Source organism: Convolutriloba macropyga, chromosome 1 (assembly GCF_964194025.1).
Source record: "Convolutriloba macropyga chromosome 1, txConMacr16.3, whole genome shotgun sequence".
NCBI classification, from domain to species: domain Eukaryota; kingdom Metazoa; phylum Xenacoelomorpha; order Acoela; family Convolutidae; genus Convolutriloba; species Convolutriloba macropyga.
In genome coordinates, this window is record NC_134468.1 from 81,988,866 (window position 1) to 82,009,708 (window position 20,843).

Here is a 20,843-nt window from a genome sequence, read left to right on the forward strand (position 1 = left end):
CTTCAGCAGCTATGACAGCAACCAATTAAATGATTTGTTTAAAAGTATGGACAAACCAAGACAACCAAAAGCTCTCTGTATGGGAATTCAATCATTTTTGGAGGGGACAGACTTGATTTGAAATCAGTCAGAACAAGAATTTGCTATGTTCATGAGGCACAACGAAACATTTTCCAGAAGCTCTAAAGGCTTAGGTTTCTGTGACAAATTAAAGCGCAATATATTGCTAGAAAAAGACGGAAAATCTTTCCAATGGTCATATGGCAGTATAAGCATTAAAAATTTGAAAGCAATATTGAAAATTGTAGAAGATTTGGCAAAAAACAGACATTATTGAGCCAGCTAATTCATTCGGGGCTGCACCATGCGTTTTAGTCAAAAAATGTGAGAAAGATTTGACTAGTAGTAGTTAACAGTCTGTAAATAGACAACATGAGAAAGCAAGCTGGCCGCTGCGAAGAATTAACGAGTTGATGACTTGTTGGAGGGGAAAGTTTACATTTCAAATCTCGACTTTACGTCAGGTTTGCTTCAAAGGGACTTAGAGGAGGAATAACAAAATTTGAGAGCATTTATAACTCTTATAATTTTGTATAAGTGGAAGAGGTTGCAAATGGGTTAAAACTCAGCTCCAGGAAACTTCCAAAATTTGATGGAACTAAGCCTGGCGGGACTTTGATACAGGAAACTTTTGATATATTTTGACAACATAATCAATATGGAAGGTCTCTCAAAAAACATTTATCATGATCTGAACTTGTGTTTTGTTGTATCGAAGAAGGCAATCTGAAAATCAATGGCTCAGAATTCCGCGTCTTTTAGAAAGGGATTATTTTTCTAGCATCTTTCATTGGATCATAGAAAATTGTGGAAGTTGATCCAGAAAAGTTAACCGCAGTAACTAAAGTAAAACCTCCAGCTAATCTGAAAAAAGTCCGTACAAATTTGGGTCTTTTGTTGGACGAGTTTTACTGCAGTTTTGGGGCCGTTTCAAAGCAGATTACCCCACTGGACCGCATGCTGAACAAATCTGAAAATTTTGTTGGGACTAGTGAACTGTTGATCCACTTAAGTTAAAACTACAGGAGGCACCTAATTGGGTTTATGAAATAAAACCGTACCTTATACTTTAACAGCAGATACTTCTTTAACTGGAATAGGAGCGATCATTACCAAAAATAGAACTAGAGAAACAGAGTAAATGCCTATGCCAATGGACTCTGAATAATACTCAACAAAACTACTCAGGAGAGAGTTATATGCTATTGTTTATTTCACACACTTTTTTCGGAATTGTTTACTAGAAGAACAATTTTTTCACTGAAATCATGGTGCTCTTATGTGATTTTACAGCCCCATGGAACCCGACGATTGGCTGGTGAGATGGATTATGAAACTGGGACAATTTCATTTTAAAATTCATCACCAAGCAAGCAAGAAAATACCTTATGCCAATTGTCTATCTCGAGTTCCAGCGGTTGAGGATCCATCTCAAGTTGTAGAGAAAAAATTTCAAGTACTAGTTAAAAAACCCATACAAAACAGCTGGTTAAACCTTTTTGCAAACCATAGGAAGAGCTTCAAGAACATCACCAGAACTCGCGAGAAATAAAAGAATTGTTGCTGTGGGTGGAACAAAAGAATTGAAATGAAGGAAAAGAAAAGATTGGGGCGTCAAAAGCAACATAAAAATTGTGAACAGATTGGTTTTTTTTCTAAATTTTGTATATCGTCCAAGGGCTGCTCAGCGACAAAAACTGCTATAAGACAACTACCGAATCCAGCATATAGCTATAAAAAGACCATACATGGATGCCATTCTGCCAATCTTACACGAATACATTGCGCACTATTGTGTGCAGAAGACTCTTCGAAGAGTTCAAGAACGCTTCTAATGGGTTGAAATGAAAAGTGATATATACGGTTGGACAAGGAGCTGCGTTATAGGCTCTAGGATAAGTATCATAGCATATTACCCCACGGTACCGCATGTTGAACTAATCTGAAAAACTTGTTTGGACTAGAGAACTGTGGACCCACTTAAGTTAAAACTACAGGAAGCAATTAGTTGGATTTTTCAAATAAAACCGCCCCTTACACTTTAACAGCAGATACTTCTTTAAGGAGAGAAATATAAGCTATTGTTTATTTCACACACTCTTTTCGGAATTGTTTACTAGGAGGACAAATTTATCACTGAAATAGATCATGGTGCTCTTATGTGGTTTTACAGCTTCATGAAACCCAATGAAGCGCTGGTGAGATGGATTAGGAACTGGAACAATTTCATTTTAAAATCCATCACCAAGCAAGCAAGAAAATACTTTATTCCAATTGTCTACCTCAAATTCCAGCGGTTGAGGATCCATCTCAAATTGAAGAAAAAAGTTTCAAGTACTACTAAAAACAATACAAAACAGCTGGTCCAATGTTTTTGCAAATCATAGAGAAGAGCTTCAAAAACATCACCAGAACTCACGAGAAATAAAAGAATTGTTGCTGTGGGTGGAACAAAAGAATTGAATAAAAGAAATAGAAAAGATTGGGGCTTCAAAAACAACATAAAAAATTTCAAAAGATTGGTTTTTCTTCTAAAATTTGCATATCGTCCAAGGGTAGCTTAGCGATAAAAACTGATAGAAGACAACTACCGAACCCTGCATATAGTCGTACAACGATCATACGTGGATGTCATTCTGCCTCTCTTACACGAATACATTGCGCACTTTGGAGTGCAGAAGAGTTCAAAAACGCTTTTAATGGGTTTAAATGAAAAGTGATATATACGATTGGACAAGGAGCTGCGTTAAGAGCTCTATGATAAAAAAAAGTCTCAACAAACTGACAGGCACCTAATAACCGAGCGATCTCTTAAGCCTAATGGAAACCGAGCGATCTCTTTTGCCAGGCCATGTGGCGTTAGATATCATGGGAAACTTAACTGAAACCAATGCTTTCAGATATATCTTACACAATGAATTCTCAAAATGTTTCCAAGCAATTCTTAATTCTCAAAATGGTAAAAAACAGTTGCAATGCAGAATAATGAAGTAAAAACAGTTAATAAATTTTTTGAGGACTCTTGGGAGTCACGATTTGCGTGCCTTGCATAGTGATAGGGGTACAAATTTTGCGTCAAAGCTTTTCAAAAATGTGTGCAAGGAGTTAGGAACTGATCGCCGCTCTACAACAACGTATCACACCTAAGGAAAAGCGTTGATTGAACTAACAAATCGAACAATAGAGTTTTGCAAAGTACGTAGGAGAACACACACGACAACTGAAAAAAGTATCTTCAATTGATGACGATGGCTTATCGTAGTTCTGTTCGCAAAGTAACACTTCAATCCGTACTATTTTCTGTTCGGTTCTCCATGTTCGTTACCTACTGATTGCGTGTACGAAATAGTCCAAAATTATGTCTTCGCAACCCCAAGCGGTAATGCTGGTTGAGATCTGCATCTTTACCACAATCTAGTACGATTGCTGTGTAGCAAGAGAGACGAGACTCTACTAGGATTGAAAACAGTTTTGACGGAAATACGAAATTCGGGACCTGGTCTTGTTGTTTAGTCCAACAGTGAAACCAGGGCAATCGAAAGATATGAAATCGTTCTATAGTTGTCCTCTTGTTATGCGATAATGAAGAAAAGACTTACTTTCTATCCTTGAAGACTTGATAACAATAAAACAGCAACAGGTGCTTTACAATAGACTCATGAAAATCAAAGTTCGCACAAGGGTAAATCAAAAGCAATCTATTATGACTCAGAGACCTGCTAGCATGGACAGAATTGACGATTTTGATGAAATTAAAGACGAGCAAGATACTGCAGTAAGTGACGACGAAACAAAAACAGAAAAGATCCAAACTCAAGTCGAAAATGATCCAGAGGTAGAGCAATCCCATGAGAGTTTTTTGCAGCCCAAAGCTGGCATCGCGACATTGATGGATAAAAATACAGAAGCAGAACCTAGTAATAGCAGCGCAAAGCCAACCAACACCAACAAAGTAATTTAAACTGCACTTCGAAGGAGGCATTTAGTAAACAAAAAAACGTCAACATAAGGAAAACGCAACATTGGTTACACAAAACTGAGAGTGAAAGCCAAAGTAGCTCAAAGGGGGTTACACGAAGCTCTAGTAGACAAGAACGTCATGAAAAAGACCCGCCTGGAAATGCGGTCCAAGCCGAGTAACAGTCGAATAATCAGAAAAACCAGATACGCGACCCACTGCCGCCCTGTCCAAACGCAGCAAATTTAAGAACTAAATCTTGCATAAAGATCAAAACAAGGTCAAAATGATAACGTTCGAATATAAAGCAACTGCCTAAGTAGAAGCCACATTGACAAGATGACAGCAGACAAAGACTCAATTTTAGGTAAGATCTTAATTTTTGCATTCTCATGGAGTCCAGAAGAAGCAAAAAGTAGAAACTACAGCATACAATTCTGAAAATATTGTATGAACGTCTAGATTTTTTTTGTGGGAATAAAATACATGTCACAAAACCAAAAACATGGTTTTTTACTACCTACTGGAAACGTATTATATCACATGGGTATCAAAATCTAATTGAAATTCGCATGTTTCAAGCTTCATTCACTGTCAGTGGCTCAAAAAGGTCTCTCGAAAAACTTTTGTCGTGACCTGAACTTGTGTTTTGTTGTATGGAAGAAGCCGATCTGAAAATCAATGGCTCAAAATACCGCGTCTTGTAATAACGGATTATACTTTTAGCCCTCAGTGTATCATTGAATTGTGTGGAAGATGATCCAGAAAGGGTAACAGCAGTAACTAAAATAAATTCTCAAGCTAATCTGAAAGAAGTCTGTAAAATTTTTCGTCTTTTGTTTGTCGAGTTTTATTGCAGTTTCGAAGCAGTATCATAGCATATTACCCCACGGTACCGCATGTTGAACAAATCTGAAAAACTTGTTTGGACTAGAGAACTGTGGACCCACTTAAGTTAAAACTACAGGAAGCAATTAATTGGATTTTTCATATAAAACGGCCCCTTACACTTTAACAGCAGATACTTCTTTAAGGAGAGAAATATAAGCTATTGTTTATTTCACACACTACTTTCGGAATTGTTTACTAGGAGGACAAATTTATCACTGAAATAGATCATGGTGCTCTTATGTGGTTTTACAGCTTCATGAAACCCAATGGAGCGCTGGTGAGATGGATTAGGAAACTGGAACAATTTCATTTTAAAATCCATCACCAAGCAAGCAAGAAAATACTTTATGCCAATTGTCTATCTCAAATTCCAGCGGTTGAGGATCCATCTCAAATTGAAGAAAAAAGTTTCAAGTACTACTAAAAAAACATACAAAACAGCTGGTCCAATGTTTTTGCAAACCATAGAGAAGAGCTTCAGAAACATCAGCAGACCTCGCGATAAATAAAAGAATTGTTGCAGTGGGTGGAACAAAAGAATTGAAATGAAGGAAAAGAAAAGATTGGGGCGTCAAAAGCAACATAAAAATTGTGAACAGATTGGTTTTTTTTCTAAATTTTGTATATCGTCCAAGGGCTGCTCAGCGACAAAAACTGCTATAAGACAACTACCGAACCCAGCATATAGCCATAAAAAGACCATACATGGATGCCATTCTGCCAATCTTACACGAATACATTGCGCACTATTGTGTGCAGAAGACTCTTGGAAGAGTTCAAGAACGCTTCTAATGGGTTGAAATGAAAAGTGATATATACGGTTGGACAAGGAGCTGCGTTATAGGCTCTAGGATAAAAAAGTTTCAACAAATTGACAGGCGCCCACTAACAGTGTGGAAACTGAGCGATCCCTTTTGCCAGGCCATGTGGCGTTAGATATCATGGGAAATTTACTTGAAACCAATGTTTTCAGAATTAACTTACACAATGAATACTCAAAATGTTTCGAAGCAATTGTTAATTCTCGAAATGGTATTAAACAGTTGCTATGCAGAATAAAGAAGTAAAAAATTTTTTTTTGAGGACTCTCGGGAGTCCAGATTTGCGTGCCTTGCATATTGATAGGGGTACAAATTTTGCGTCAAATCTTTTCAATAAAGCGTGCAAGGATTTAGGAATTAATCGCCGCTCTACAACAACGTAACAACCCTAAGGAAAAGGGTTTATTCAACTAACAAATCGAAAAACAGAGCTAAGCAAAGTACCTAGGAGAAAACACACGACTTTTGAAGTAAGTATCTTCAATTGATAACAATGGCATATCGTAGTTGTGTTTGCAAAGTAACAATTACAGTCCGTATTATCTGTTTTCGGTTCTCCATGTTCGTTAATTACTGATTTCGTGTACAAAACATGCCAAAATTATGTATTTGCAACCCCAAGTGGTAACTCTGGTTAAAATCTACATCTTTACCACAATCTAGTGTGATTGCTGTGTAGCAAGAGAGACAAAGACCTTCTAGGATTGAAAACAATTTTGACCGAATTAGAAAACTCGGGACCTGGACTTTTTGTTTAATCCAACAGCAAAACCAGGGCAATCCAAAAATATCAAATCCTATATAGTTATCCTCTTGTTATGCGATAATGAAGAAGTGACTTACTTTTGATCCTTGAAGACTTGATAACAGTAAAACAGCAACAGGTGCATTAGGATAGACTCATGAAATTCAAAGTTCGCACAAAGGTGAATCAGAAGCAATCTAATATGACTCAGAGACCTGCTAGTGTTGACAGACATGACGATTTTGATAAAATTGAAGACGACAAGAGACTGCAGTAAGTGACGACGAAACAAAAACAGAAGAGATCCAAATTCAAGCAGAAAATGATCCAGAGGTAAAGCAATCCCATGAGAGTTTTTTGCAGCCCATAGCTGGCATTGCGACATTGATGGATGAAAATACAGAAGCAGAACCTAGTAATAGCAGAGCAAAGCCAACCAACACCAACAAAACAATTTAAACGGCACTTCGAAGGAGGCATTTAGTATAAAAAGAAACGTCAACAGAAGAAAACACAACAATGGCAACACAAAACTGAGAGTGAAAGCCAAAGTAGCTCAAAGGGGGTTACACGAAGCTCTAGTAGACAAGAACGTCATGAAAAAGACACGCCTGGAAATGCGTTCCAAACAGTTGAATAGTCAGAAAAACCAGATACGCGACCCACTTCCGGCCGATCCAAACGCAGCAAAATTAAGAACTAAATCTTGCCTGAAGATCAAAACAAGGTCAAAATGGTAACTTTTGAATAAAAAGCAACTGCTTTAGTAGAAGCCTCATTGACAAGATGACAGCAGACAAAGACTCCATTTTGGTTAATATCTTCGTTTTTGCATTCTCATGGAGTCCAGAAGAAGCGAAAAGTAGAAACTACAGCATACAATTCTGAAAATATTGTATGAACTTCTAGATTTTATTTGTGGGAATAAAATACATGTCACAAAACCAAAAACGTGCTTTTTTACTACGTACTGGAAATGTATTATATCACATGGGTATCAAAATCCAATTGAAATTCGCATGTTTCGAGCTACATTCACTGTCAGTGGCTCAAAAATTATACTCGTTTGAACGGTGCAGTTCGTGTTCTAGGAAATTCGCAATTGATCATCACCTAATACCCACCTACTTGTAAATCTTTTAGCAAATTGCAACGGGGAGGATCTACATTCTTAGCGGCATTCTGAAACGAAGGATTTAAGCTTAAAACCACAAAATTGAGACAATTACAAGAGTCGGAAACAGAAAGTGAAATAAAAACAAAATTAGCCAGTGCCTTTTGTAAGGGCCGGAAGAATTATGGTATAAGTTTTGCGTATCCAATTTCTTGATAAACCCCCCTGAACCAACATATCACCAGTAGCGTATTTATTATTGCAGAAGTAACACGTGGGAGGAAAATTTGGGAGTTTTGCACACAGAATCGGACTGAAATTTTTAGTATGGCACAGTTGGAAAACAATTGGATTGATAACAAAACCTTTTAACATAGCTGAATTCTCGAATCAAAACACATCAAATGTGATTGCTGTGGGTGACCATCACTATCTGAGGGGCGCAACCACTGATAAGTCAAATACAAAATCGAAGCAAAAAAATTAAAATAAGACTACCAATAATGAATAAAACTAACGATCAGAATGTTTATTTTATCAAATCAAGCTCGACATAACTTCTCGGAAAAAAATATACTGTTACTAATCAGTATGTCAGCAAAAGTGGTTAAGATGCGTTGTCTGTCCAAGCATTTAATAGTTTTTGTGCAATTATTGGCGATCACTTGGTTTTGAGATATAGGATGAAGAAAATTTATCGATAAAGTGTCTTCGCAACAAGAGAGAATGGTGACTCTCATTCTCTTTGTAAAAGTAAAGAAGGAGTCTTAAGGCTACATGCGGAGTCAGCAGGTGCAGTAATTTAATCACATCAGTACGCAAAAGTATCAGTCGAATTAACTACTCAAAACTATTTTACTGAGGAAGGACTGATAATCGTTAGAGAAAAAGATAGTCAAAGCAACGTTCGCTATATGCAACCAATATACAAAGATTTCTACTGATATCAAACGCTTACCAAATGCTACCCTCTGTTACCTCAGTTTTTTTTAATCTAGGCAAATGTTTTTGGATGGCATTTGGACTAAATGCGACGACAGTAAAAAATCACAATTGTTGTTTTTTTTTGAACCGACAAAACATAAAATTCCAATTGTTAGGCAGCTGGCTGATGGTTTAATTACACGAAACAAAGTAGAAGAAAGTCGACTAGCACAAATGCAACGGCATAGTTGAAGAAGAATGGCAGAAAGAGAGTTTTTCCTAGCTTCAAGTTGAACATATACAAATGAACAGCTGTTAGCCTTTGAGAGATACACAAGTGATTTGGATTGGCATTAACTTCCTTTGATTTAACTCATAGGAAAAAAATGGTTAGACTAAATTGTGAAAAAAAACTCAATAATGACAAATAAAAAAAAGTCCTTATTGAATGGCTGAAGTCTTTGAAGGCCGCACTGGAATATTATTGGCTGACATGTGTTTTTTTTAACCCAATCAAGTAACCAATCGAGAGTTGTTATCCTCTCAGACAATGCAATGAAATTTTTTGAAACGGTCAAATTAGACAAATCCGCCAGCGCCGATGACAAATAAGAGTAAGGAAAACGGAAACATCCGGAAGTTTGAGAATAAGGCCTCAAGCAACACTCGAGTGTACAGACTTGATTAGAAATCAGTCAGACCAAGTAGTTGCAATGTTCACGAAGCGCGATCAAGTAATTTTGAGAAGCTCAAACGAATAACTTTACCCATTAAATCATTTTTGGAAATTATTCATTGTCCAAAATTGCCCTACAGCCGATTAAGCCCTTAATTTAACTTAATTACATAGCCGTTCTGAAAAATCAACGGTTGCAACATACAACAAGTCATGAAAAAACTTGTTGGAGCGAAAAATTGTCGCGTATCCACATTTTAACAATCAAGCTGGGAGCTGCTAGCTAAAAAACAAAACAAAAATCAGATGGAAAGCGTCAATGGAATGTCTGGAATGGTGTCAAAATTCAAAATTGTGTCTTTTACATCTATTTTCGATAGCGTCATGGAATCAGAAGTAGGAGATTATGTGTATTGTCTGTCACAACTGTGCGAATTAAAAGCAGTAGTCCAACACGGAGTCTGCAGAATCTGCGAGTTCCAATAAGGTTTAAGAGCGTTAGTAGTTCTGGATTAACTCTATCCTACAACTTTAACCCAAAAACCGCATTTTATCATTCAGGAATGAAATCGGATGAAAGGAAGAGTAGAAAACAGCAAAAAGCTGCAGTTACTTCTCTACAAATACAGGAGCAACTGTCAAAATTTAAGAAAATAGTATGCTTAAAGGGCAAGCAAGTTGTTGAGTTAAAGCAACAAAAAGTCGTTGCTTAAGAGCAACGGGAAAAAAATTTTGTGTTCCAATCGAAATTTATTTTTGTTTGTTTGAGTTGGAATGCCAACTCCAGCAAGTCGACTCGAATGCAAATCTGCTCGAACTGAGTCACGCTTTGTTTGAAGAGCTACACACTGCACGAAACGAGGGGAGCGGAAAAAGTTTTGAAAACAGTACAGGTCAAGAGATTAGAAAATAAATTACAGCCGGAGATAAATATCGAAGTGCTGATTGGAAACCTACTGCAAGAGACGAAACAGAGTTCGCCGTGCAATGAACTGCTATCCTTATATGATCTTCACGGGTTTTCAATCTTTGTTCCGAAGTTTTTTAAATACACGGCTATTTTGTTTTCAATTTGTGAAAAGCATTCTCTACTTTCGTTCTTGTCTGTACATACTTACTGCGTATTTGGGTAGATGAATTAACATGTATCACATTTTTTTAAATTTCAAAAGTCAATTTTTTTTATCGAATCCTTTGATGTCAATTGCCGCCCTCGGTACTCTTTGCGCGTATTTAGTCAAAGTTTCAACTTTTTGGGATAGAGCGCTTCATTTTTCATTATTTTTTAATCCCGCGATATGCATCGCGAAAGATCCACTCAGTTTTATCCGCTGTACCACAATATTCAACGAGGTGTGTTCCCAAAAGAGAATCCCTCTTACAATGATCAGAAAATCTAACGGCGGCATGTCGGCTGGTTTGGCCCACATAAGTGGAACTGCATCAATCACTTGTAACTTTTTAAATTACATGCAATTTCAGTTTTTCATTGTAAAAAAGATTTCATGGTAGGCGAACAAGTTTTTAATTCTCTCAAAACGTCTACTCACAAACCTTTGAGTGTTGTTTTCTATGTATTAAACAAAAGACATCGATTTAAGCTCATTTTTTTGAGATTTTTAGTTTTTTTGAGATGTTGTTCATCTCTAACAACCTCTTCTTTTTTGACTATTTCAACCGACGTCCCGTTAACAATAATTGAATACAACTCATTTAGATGCTCATTTTCAGTCCAGATCTGATTCTTCTCAAGGGCTACATCAAGGGATTGCCAAAACTAGCTGCAGTGAAAATCCTAACTATAGTCCATTGAATCACATCTTGTGCACATATGTGGAAATTTAACAATACTCAGGTATCAGCAGATTTCTGATACCAATGGTAGCTAATTTGACTTTCATTATGTAGGGTTAGGTTCAGGAATAAGACGACCGGGTTTTCATCAGCGTTGGGTGTCTCAAGATTGAATTGTAAGTTTTGTGAAGATATAGCAGCCGCCCATGCGCAATACTCTTTGTCTTTGGCTAATTGAGCGTGGTACGTGGTTAAAATGCAAAATTAGAATTTAAATTGTTAAGTAGATCAAAGTGAATAAAAAGTTGATTTAGATAGATTAAGATTAGTAGAGTGGGTGGCTCTGATGATAAGTTGGGTTTTCAATAAATGTATTTAGTCCTCGCTTTGCTCGTTACCCAATATCGGTTCTATCATCGTGTTAAATTAACCAAGTCATCAAAAGTATGTCACTTTCGCTGATTCGCTCAAAGCCCAAGTTTTGTCTAATCACAGGTCTATTTTCTTTTCAGACACTTATCAAACTTTCGTCAGCCATAAATCAGGTAAGAAATCAAGTATTAAACTAAATCCTTAACCTTAAAACCCAATGTTCTCAGTACATCTTTTTTTATATGTGTGACGCTCTCACTGCCTCTCTTAACTAGAATAGAGTGCACCACTCACTCAAAATCAAACAATATTTTCATTCACTAATCTTGTTCTATGAGCGTTTTACTATACAAAAAGTTTGTATATTCATATGGACAGTTTAATTATCAGTTTTGGTTCTTCATAACTTTTTCTGCCTCGCGCAGTCCAAATTTGTTGTACGCTTCCCGTGCCGGATCATTTGTCATAATTTGATTTGCCCAGTTTATGGTCTTGAATTTTTTTTTGTCTCCACCAGCATCGGGGTGCGTCAACAGGCTCATTTTGTGGTAGTATTTCTTGATGTGATCTTTTGAAGCAGAACTTTTATCAACGAAATCTCTTATAGCCTTGCAGACCGGTGCATAATGTTTTTGTTCCAAATCTCGGATAATCATTTCTCCGTGGCCTTTATTTTGACTTTTTCGTTTCTAAAAGTACTTTTTTCTCGATCAATGAGAGAATATTTTTCGGCATTTGTTGGCCAAATATTGGTTTTAGTATTCCAGCTGCTCAAGCTCTGACCTCAATTATTCATTCCTTTTCTCCATAATTTTGACAGCTTCGCCCTTCTTAGCAGGTTTGACTTTCAAATCGCCAACTCTTGCTTCAAAACCTCAATGAATACCTCCTGTTTACTATTTCTGGCTGTTGCTGCTGCTTTTAAATTATCTCGTAACGCCTCACACTCGGCGCTCCATGTGCCCAAAACTTATTTTGTTGCCTTTTTGGACTTGTTGCAAAAGTTATCTAGTTCCTGTCGAAGCTCGACGAGGTTTTTTGGAGTGAAGAATTAGTAATCTTCAACTTCTCTAAAAGCAAGCACTTGTTTTGCAGTTCGACTTCAGTCTGCAGAGCACGCGACCGAATATTGGCTGATGCCAGATGTTCTAGCGTAGATACTTTCCGAGTCCACCACACAAGATTCCACTCGGTACACTCCCGGGGAAATCTCGGAAAAATCTTTCCACATTTCTGGCATTGTGGAATCTCGTTACCCGCTATATTGGGTACAAAAAATCTTTTTTGCTTCTAAAATTTCTGGACATTTTCAATCTTGAACTCCAGATTTTTCTTTTTTTCTTTTCTTTTTTTGGTCTCGAACTCGAGACGTTTCTTCTGTTTTGTCTTGAACTCAAGATAACTTTTTTTTCTTTTTCTTTGTTATCTTTTTTTGAACAACTCAATCCTTTAACTGACCTTTTCAATCGTTTTCTTTTGATCTCGGCATTCATTTATTTATTTACCTACGTGTTCCCGTTTTGCGGTCAAGATTCCGCAATAGTTGTTACCAAGAAGCTCCCTTAATAACTAATCCCAAATAGATGAACAATTTAGGAAAGTTTTTTGAGGTAGACTGTTAAGACTGAAGCAGGAATGTCCTTCACTTTTAGCCAAATGTATAAGCTTTCGGTTCTTAATGTCCGAAAAATTGTTATTTCATTTGTTAGAAAAAAATTCTTGTTGGAACTGGTTGTTCCAGTGAATAAACTTTTCATGAATGTATTTTCCGTCTGAATCTCGGAAAACTTCCCGACTGATAATTTGTTTTTTATTATGGCGAATTGTTCGAGCAATTTGACTCTGTTTTACGTCTGATGTGGAGAAAAGGCTGCCATGCAGGTTTTCATTCTTTACAGTTAAATTACTATTCATCGACCACTGATATATGTCAACATTGAATTTCTTGAGCTTTCTCCATATCGTTGAAAACTGCCGTCTTCTAATTTGGCAACATTTGGGTACAGCAGTTTGCATGCAGCGACAGTATAATTATGACACAAAATATTTGTAATAGGGTTCATATGTCAAATAGAAGAAAAGTTCTTACCCTCTACTAACACAGGAACGTCTTCTCTGCAAAAAGAAAAATTAGTTATTGTTGCTACCATATTTCCACGTTTATGAACATATACATAGCGCCTTCGCGCCCATTTTTTGCCATGAAGCTTTGTTTATGCTCTTCGACATAATTGGTTTTGCTGGCATGTTGTGAAAATGTTTCAGTTACCGACCTGCTGACTTTAAAGGTCCTATCTCGAAAAACTGCTTTGGCAAAGTTTTGTTCTGCGAAATGTTCCTACAAACTCCCTCATTTAAAGGGTATTAGTCTTGAATTTACTGTGAGAAAAACAAAATCGTTAAATACGTTGCTTTTTTTAAGTGCCGACACTCTATATCCCACTTCATCCATGCAAAACATTAGTTTTATCTCAGGATGAACCTCAGCATATATCAACCTACTTTCTTCTGTTGTTTTCGATACTCAAATTTGGTTATCATAATTTGTAATGTGATCTACAGAATAGATCTTGGTTGATACGAAATTCTCAAAATCATAACCGCATAACTTGATACAAGGTGATGAAGAAGCAAAAATGGCTAGCATTGCCAGATAAAAACTTAGTTATACTCTATCACACGATGCTGCGGACAAACTCGCTTTTCTTTTTGATGCCATTATTTTTTTCTGTATTTGCCTGAACCGAAAACATCATCAGTTTCCTGACTGCTAAAGTTTTCTTCATCTTGCTCAGTAAAATAATTCTTTAATTTCTCAGATTTTATTCCGCTGCGAGACCTTGAAACCAGTTTGTGGGCCTTGCGATCACTATTCGTCTTTTCCTCAGTATTTTATGTTTTACTACTAGCGTCTTGTGGTTTTTTCTGGTTTTGGAGTTTTCGTTTCTGCTGTTTCTTTCCTGTGTACTCTGTAGTTTTTGACGAAGTTGTTCCTCGACAAAATTTTTTGTCTTCTCTTGCACTTTCGAGGTTTCTTGCTCTGATTCTTTAGCTTCATTCTCAGACTTATCCTATGTAACAAATAGTGAATCGTTAGCATCCTCAGCTTCGGATTGATTTTTTGTGTTTAGGTTGCTTTCACTGTCTGTAGATGATTCTCTTTCAATTATATCACCATTGTCTGAGTTCTTTGAAACGGTATCCTTCTGTTCCTTAACTGTTGTTTGTCGTTTCTCCTTAGGCTCAGGCGTGCATGGCTTTTTTTGTTTTATTTTTCTCAGTCGGTCCTAATGGAACTTAACAGCTTTCCTCGTCTTTTTTTCTTCTGCCTTGAAATTCAAATCGCTTATAATTTCAACTATTAATTATGGTCCTCTGTAGAAAGAAGTAAATTTTCTTTTTTCTCCATTTTTAACCGTTGGTTTGAAAACTATCACTTCTTCGCCAACTTTTCAGCTCGGTCCATACCTACTGCAATCATAATGGTCTTCTGGCGTTCTTTTTCGACATCCCTATATTCTCGCATCAACTGATGCGTTTCCTGTAGTTGCTGTTTCATTGTGAAAACATAGTCACTTGGTGTTGCATATATTGCGGTCTGTGGTGTGCTATAAATGCAGTCTGTAGGCAGTGACAGTGGACAAACTAGTACCACATACGCTGGGCTGTATTTTGTTACTTTTCTTTACACCATCATCACTAAAGGTAGAATTTTGGTCCCCTCATGTTGATATTGGCCTATGTATTTGGAGACGCATTCTTTTATTGTCTGATTTGTTCATTCAATCATCGCGTTCACTTTTGGGTGGTAGGACGTTTTTGATGTCCTCTGAATTCCTAGTTCACTGCAAAGACTACGAAATATTTTGACACAAAGTTTGACCCTTGGTCACTGTGTAGGTTGACTGGACAGCCAAATCTCGCTATCCAGTGTTCAACAAACGCTCTTGACACGGTTTTTGCCACCTGATTGGATAAAGCTACGGTTTCGTACCACTTACTGAATTGATAATCAATAAACTTAAAATAATTAAAACTAATATAAATTTTTTTTACCTGAAGCTCGGAAAGTGGACCCCTGATATTAAGAGATACTTACAAAAACGGATGACTAGGTTTCCATCTTGCTCAGTAAAATAATTCTTTAATTTCTCAGATTTTATTCGGCTGCGAGACCTTGAAACCATTTTGTGGGCCTTGCGATCACTATTAGTCTTTTCCTCAGTATTTTTTGTTTTACTACTAGCGTCTTGTGGTTTTGTTTCTGGTTTTGGAGTTTTCGTTTCTGCTGTTTCTTTCCGGTGTACTCTGTAGTTTTTGACGAAGTTGTTCCTCGACAAAATTTTTTGTCTTCTCTTGCACTTTCGAGGTTTCTTGCTCTGATTCTTTAGCTTCATTCTCAGACTTATCCTATGTAACAAACAGTGAATCGTTAGCATCCTCAGCTTCGGATTGATTTTCTGTGTTTAGATTGCTTTCACTGTCTGTAGATGATTCTATTTCAATTATATCACCATTGTCTGAGCTCTTCGAAACGGTATCCTTCTGTTCCTTAACTGTTGTTTGTCGTTTCTCCTTAGGCTCAGGCGTGCATGGCTTTTTTTTGTTTTATATTTCTCAGTCGGTCCTAATGGACCGTAACATACCTACTGCGATCATAATGGTCTTCTGGCGTTCTTTTTCGACATCCCTATATTCTCGCATCAACTGATGCGTTTCCTGTAGTTTCTGTTTCATTGTGAAAACATAGTCACTTGGTGTTGCATATATTGCGGTCTGTGGTGTGCTATAAATGCAGTCTGTAGGCAGTGACAGTGGAAAAACCAGTACCACATACGCTGGGCTGTATTTTGTTACTTTTCCTTACACCATCATCACTAAAGGTAGAATTTTGGTCCCCTCATGTTGATATTGGTCTATGTATTTGGAGACGCATTCTTTTATTGTCCGATTTGTTCATTCAATCATCGCGTTCATTTTTGGGTGGTAGGACGTTTTTGATGTCCTCTGAATTCCTAGTTCACTGCAAAGACTACGAAATATTCTGACACAAAGTTTGACCCTTGGTCACTGTGTAGGTTGACTGGACAGCCAAATCTCGCTATCCAGTGTTCAACAAACGCTCTTGACACGGTTTTTGCCACCTGATTGGTTAAAACTACGGTTTCGTACCACTTACTGAATTGATCATCAATAAACTTAAAATACTTAAACTAATATAAATTGTTTTACCTGAAGCTCGGAAAGTGGACCCCTGATATTAAGAGATACTTACCAAAACGGATGACTAGGTTTCCATTTTGTGAGTGAACGCCGATGTTTCTGCTTAATGGGTTTCCTTTTCAGGCGCACGTGAGAGCTTTATATCCGGTTTCTTACGTCCTTTTTTATGCCTGGCCAATAAAATTTTTCACATGCCCTTTGGTATGTTTTCTCAATCCCAAAGTGACCTGCGCTAGGAGAGTCATGCAACAGCTCAAGCATGTTGGACAATCTCTAATGGTAAAATCATTTGGTAAACAGTCTCAAAGTTTGGTTCTGTTTGGTGTCTACGATTCAGAATCCCGTCTATGAGACAAAGACTTGTATACTGACCGAATATTATATTTGTATAACTCCTTTGATGCTCCATTTTTCATTTGTTGTGGTTCCAGTTTTTGTTGTTTAGTATCCAGAAGTATACTTCTTTGAGTAGTTTTTCATTTTGCTGGGAATCTCGCAGTTTTACTCTCTGCAGTTTGTCTAACTGCCAGCCTTGACTACCATAATTGGTGTGATCTTACTCTGCATCCATCGCAAAAGCGTTAATAAAAGCTGTTTGTTTATCGTCCTCTGTGTTTATTCGCGACAGGCAGTCAGCAAGTGGGATTTTTGTCCTGCTCTATGCTTGATGAAAAAGTTAAACTGCCAAAGTTTCTCTATTCATCTTGCGATCAAACCTACTGGTTCTTTAAAACTTTAGATCCTTCAAACAAGAGCCCGGTGGACCGTTTTAATTAAAAGGGTGCTGACAAAGTGAATAGTTTTTAAAAGGTTGAGTAAAATGAATGGTTCCAAATAGTTCCCGCTTAGTGGTTGAGTAATTGCGCTGACATTTAATTAAGTTTTGCTAGCCTTTCCATTACCTCCACGCCCCGTTCCTTGTTTTTGTTTAATAAATGCTCCAATTCATGTCAACGAAGCATCAATTGTTAATGTGTACGGATCCCTATCGTTTGGATATCCTAAATTTGAGGCATTCAAAAACTTTTATAAACTCGGTTACTGCAAATTTGCACCCTGTGCTCCATTCAAATTTGATTGACTTATTCAGTAAACTGTAAAGACGTTCTGCTGTCATTACGAAACAGGGAACAAATTTTCGATAATAACCCGCCATGCCTAGAAGGCCCTGACATCTTTCAGGTATGATGGTTCTTTCTTTCTTTCTATCACTCTTACTTTCTCTGGGTCGAACTCGACTCCGCTCTTGGATATAATGTGCCCCAAGAAGCTGACACGTTTTTGAAAAATATTGCATTCTGATCTTTTAGTCTTTTATTAAATCTCCGCTAAACTTTGGAAAACCAGTTTTAATCTTTTCAGACGTTCGTTGAATATTCTTCCGAAATTGATAACGTTGTCTAGATATACTAGAGCTATTTCGTAAGAGAGGCCAGCAAAAACTAAGTCTATTAGGTTTTGAAAAGTACTTAGAGCAGACGCTAGTCCCATAAGTAGTCTTTTTCACTTTTACAGGTATAGAGGCGTTACAAAAGCTGTTGAGTTCTGACTCCCTTCCTCGATCGCCATCTGAAAGTATCCCGACAAGAGATCTACATTCGGGAAGTACATGTTTCCCTCCAGTGAATCAATAACCTCATCATCTCCTGGTAAAGGCCATCATGTCCTATCTATTTGTTTGTTCAGACCCCGATAGTCTACAACTAAGCAATAGGGTTCCATCCTTTTTGGGTTTAAATAATGATGGTGCTGCCCAGTCGGAATGTGTTGGCTCGACTAAGTTGTGTCGTTCCAGATCTTCAACATTTTTTCTCATGGCTTTTCTTTTCACAAAGCTCATGCTGCGGTATATATGTCTGAATGGCACAGCATCCTTTTTTAATTTTTTTGATAAATTCGGTCGCAAAATTCCAAATGATTTGAGTTTCGCGAAAAATTTTTTCTGGTTTGTGCAAATTGACCTCATTTTTTGTCATTTCCTCACAAGAGAAGCTCATTGAACTTGCGTTCACATGCTTCTCAAAATCAAATTCATCTCTATTTTTTGTAATATTGTCAGGGTTATTTTGTTGTATTCTTGCAATTTTTTCAATGTTTTCCGCACATGCGATTCTCCCATTTTTGTAAACTTTTTTTGGTTCTAATTTGGGATTCAGAACGCGAACTCATACGACATCATCAATCATGTCATTCAGCGATCTCACTAATATTAAATGTGAATTGACTTCAATCTCCTTCACGGATTCGACTAGAGTTTCTGTTTGCTGTGTTATGTTACCTTGTTCATCAACAATTTTTGCATTTAAGGAAACCTTCGCAGCAACAAGTTAATTCGAGATCATCAGCAGCAATTAAAAACAGATTCTTATACTTCTTTGTGATGGTAACAATTGTAATGTTTTCCCAATTGTCCCACAAAAAAATTCGTTCTTCTGGGATTTAAAATACCGTCAAAATTATATAAAAATTCCACACCCAATAACAAGTCGTTATCTCATTTTCGGTCACTAGAAACTCAACTGGTATCTGAGATGTAAAATGGTTATCTCAGATTGAATTTGGACATGAGTATTTGTTGACTCTTTTACAAGCATTTTTCCATTGCTGGCAGCTATTATATTTTTGCACACTCTGATCTGGATCGGTTCTCACAGCTGCTGGTAGATTGTGTCGCTTAGAAGATTAACACTGCTTCCTTTATCAATTAAGGCCATTATCAGTTCGTATTTTATCATTATTTTGGCAAACAAGGCCTCCACGGCAATTCCGGCCACGAAAAATTTTTACGTAGCTAGCTGAAAATGCAGCCTTGTCGTCTTCAGACATTTCTCGTTTAAATACGGGCAACTACATTTGCAATGATTTGTGCTCCCACACTCAAAACAATTTTTGCATTCCTTAGATGCAAGATTTTGCTGACCGCAACGGCAATATTTTTCTCAAAACACACCGCCTCTTTGACGGCTTGGCACAGCTCTCATGCGACCAATCTTGGCCTCTGTTCGCACCTCTCGGAGTTGTCGATTGCGCTCTACTGTCGTAATTGGGTCGCCTATTATCAGCGCTGCTTCTGTTATAGCTATTAGTGTTTCTATTTCCAACTCCGGTTTCTTTTGAACTACGCTCACTTCCGCGCACAATCTCTTTTGGCATCGTTCCTTGCGATTTAAACTTTTGATTATCTTGTCTGATAGATTGATTAGTCTGCAGTGTTAGCACTAAATCGTTAATTGAATTTACCAGTTGAGTGTTTTAATTCGACTGGATAGCAGAAACCCGCGGCTCATTATCCTCCTCCTCAATACTTGTGACTGCTTCAATATGTAGTATTCTTTCTAAAGCTTCGTCTAAACTCCTATCAGCGTCACCCAAGTTCATTCTCAAGTCGATTTTCACTTGACTTTTTTCTATGCCTTCGATGAATCCCCTCAAAATGAGATGTTCTCTTATCTCACTAGACTCCTGCGTACGAGTTTCAGGCTGAAGTTTGCAAATCACCGAGACCATCTAATAGTTTTCATCGGGCTTCTGGACTCTCCTAGCTAGCCTGCCTTGGAATACTACAGGTTTCTCATTATAAAATTGTCTGAAAGCCTTTACGGTCTCATCATAGTTCTTCCTAGTGTCCTTCCAAAGTGTACGATGGAAATCAACAGCCAACTTTTTTAGCCTTATTGCAAAATATTGCGGCCATTCATCAATTTTGGTGTCGGCGTCATTTACTGTTTCTTTTCTTTGCCAGTTCTGAAGTTGTGACAAGCGCTCAAAGTGTGTAACAAAACTTTCAATATAGTTGGAACCAGTAAAAATCTCCGGCAACAGCGTTTTTGAGGAGTGCCGAGCCATCAGTGTTTTATTTAAAAACTGCTAATTCTCAAATTGTTTCAATAATCATGTTTAAAACCCGAAATATTTTTCGATACTCTAACTCAGCACTTTTTGAATCTTATTGACACTGAATTTTTTTTCTTGAAAAAAATTCAAAAATCTTTAGGTTCTATGGTGTTTTTTTAAGTCAAGTTTTGTGGAAAGCAATTAAGTTTTATTTTGACTGCTATAGTAACCGCCCGCGCGCAATTCTCTTTGTCTTTGGCTAATTGAGCGTGGTACTAGGTCAAAATGCAAAGTTGGATTTTAACTTGTTAAGTATATTAAGATGAAGAAAAGTTGGTTTTAAAGAGATTAAGATTTAATAGAATGGGTAGCTCTGATCGTAAGTTTGGTGTACAATGAATGAATTTAGTCCTCGCTTTGGTCGGTACCCA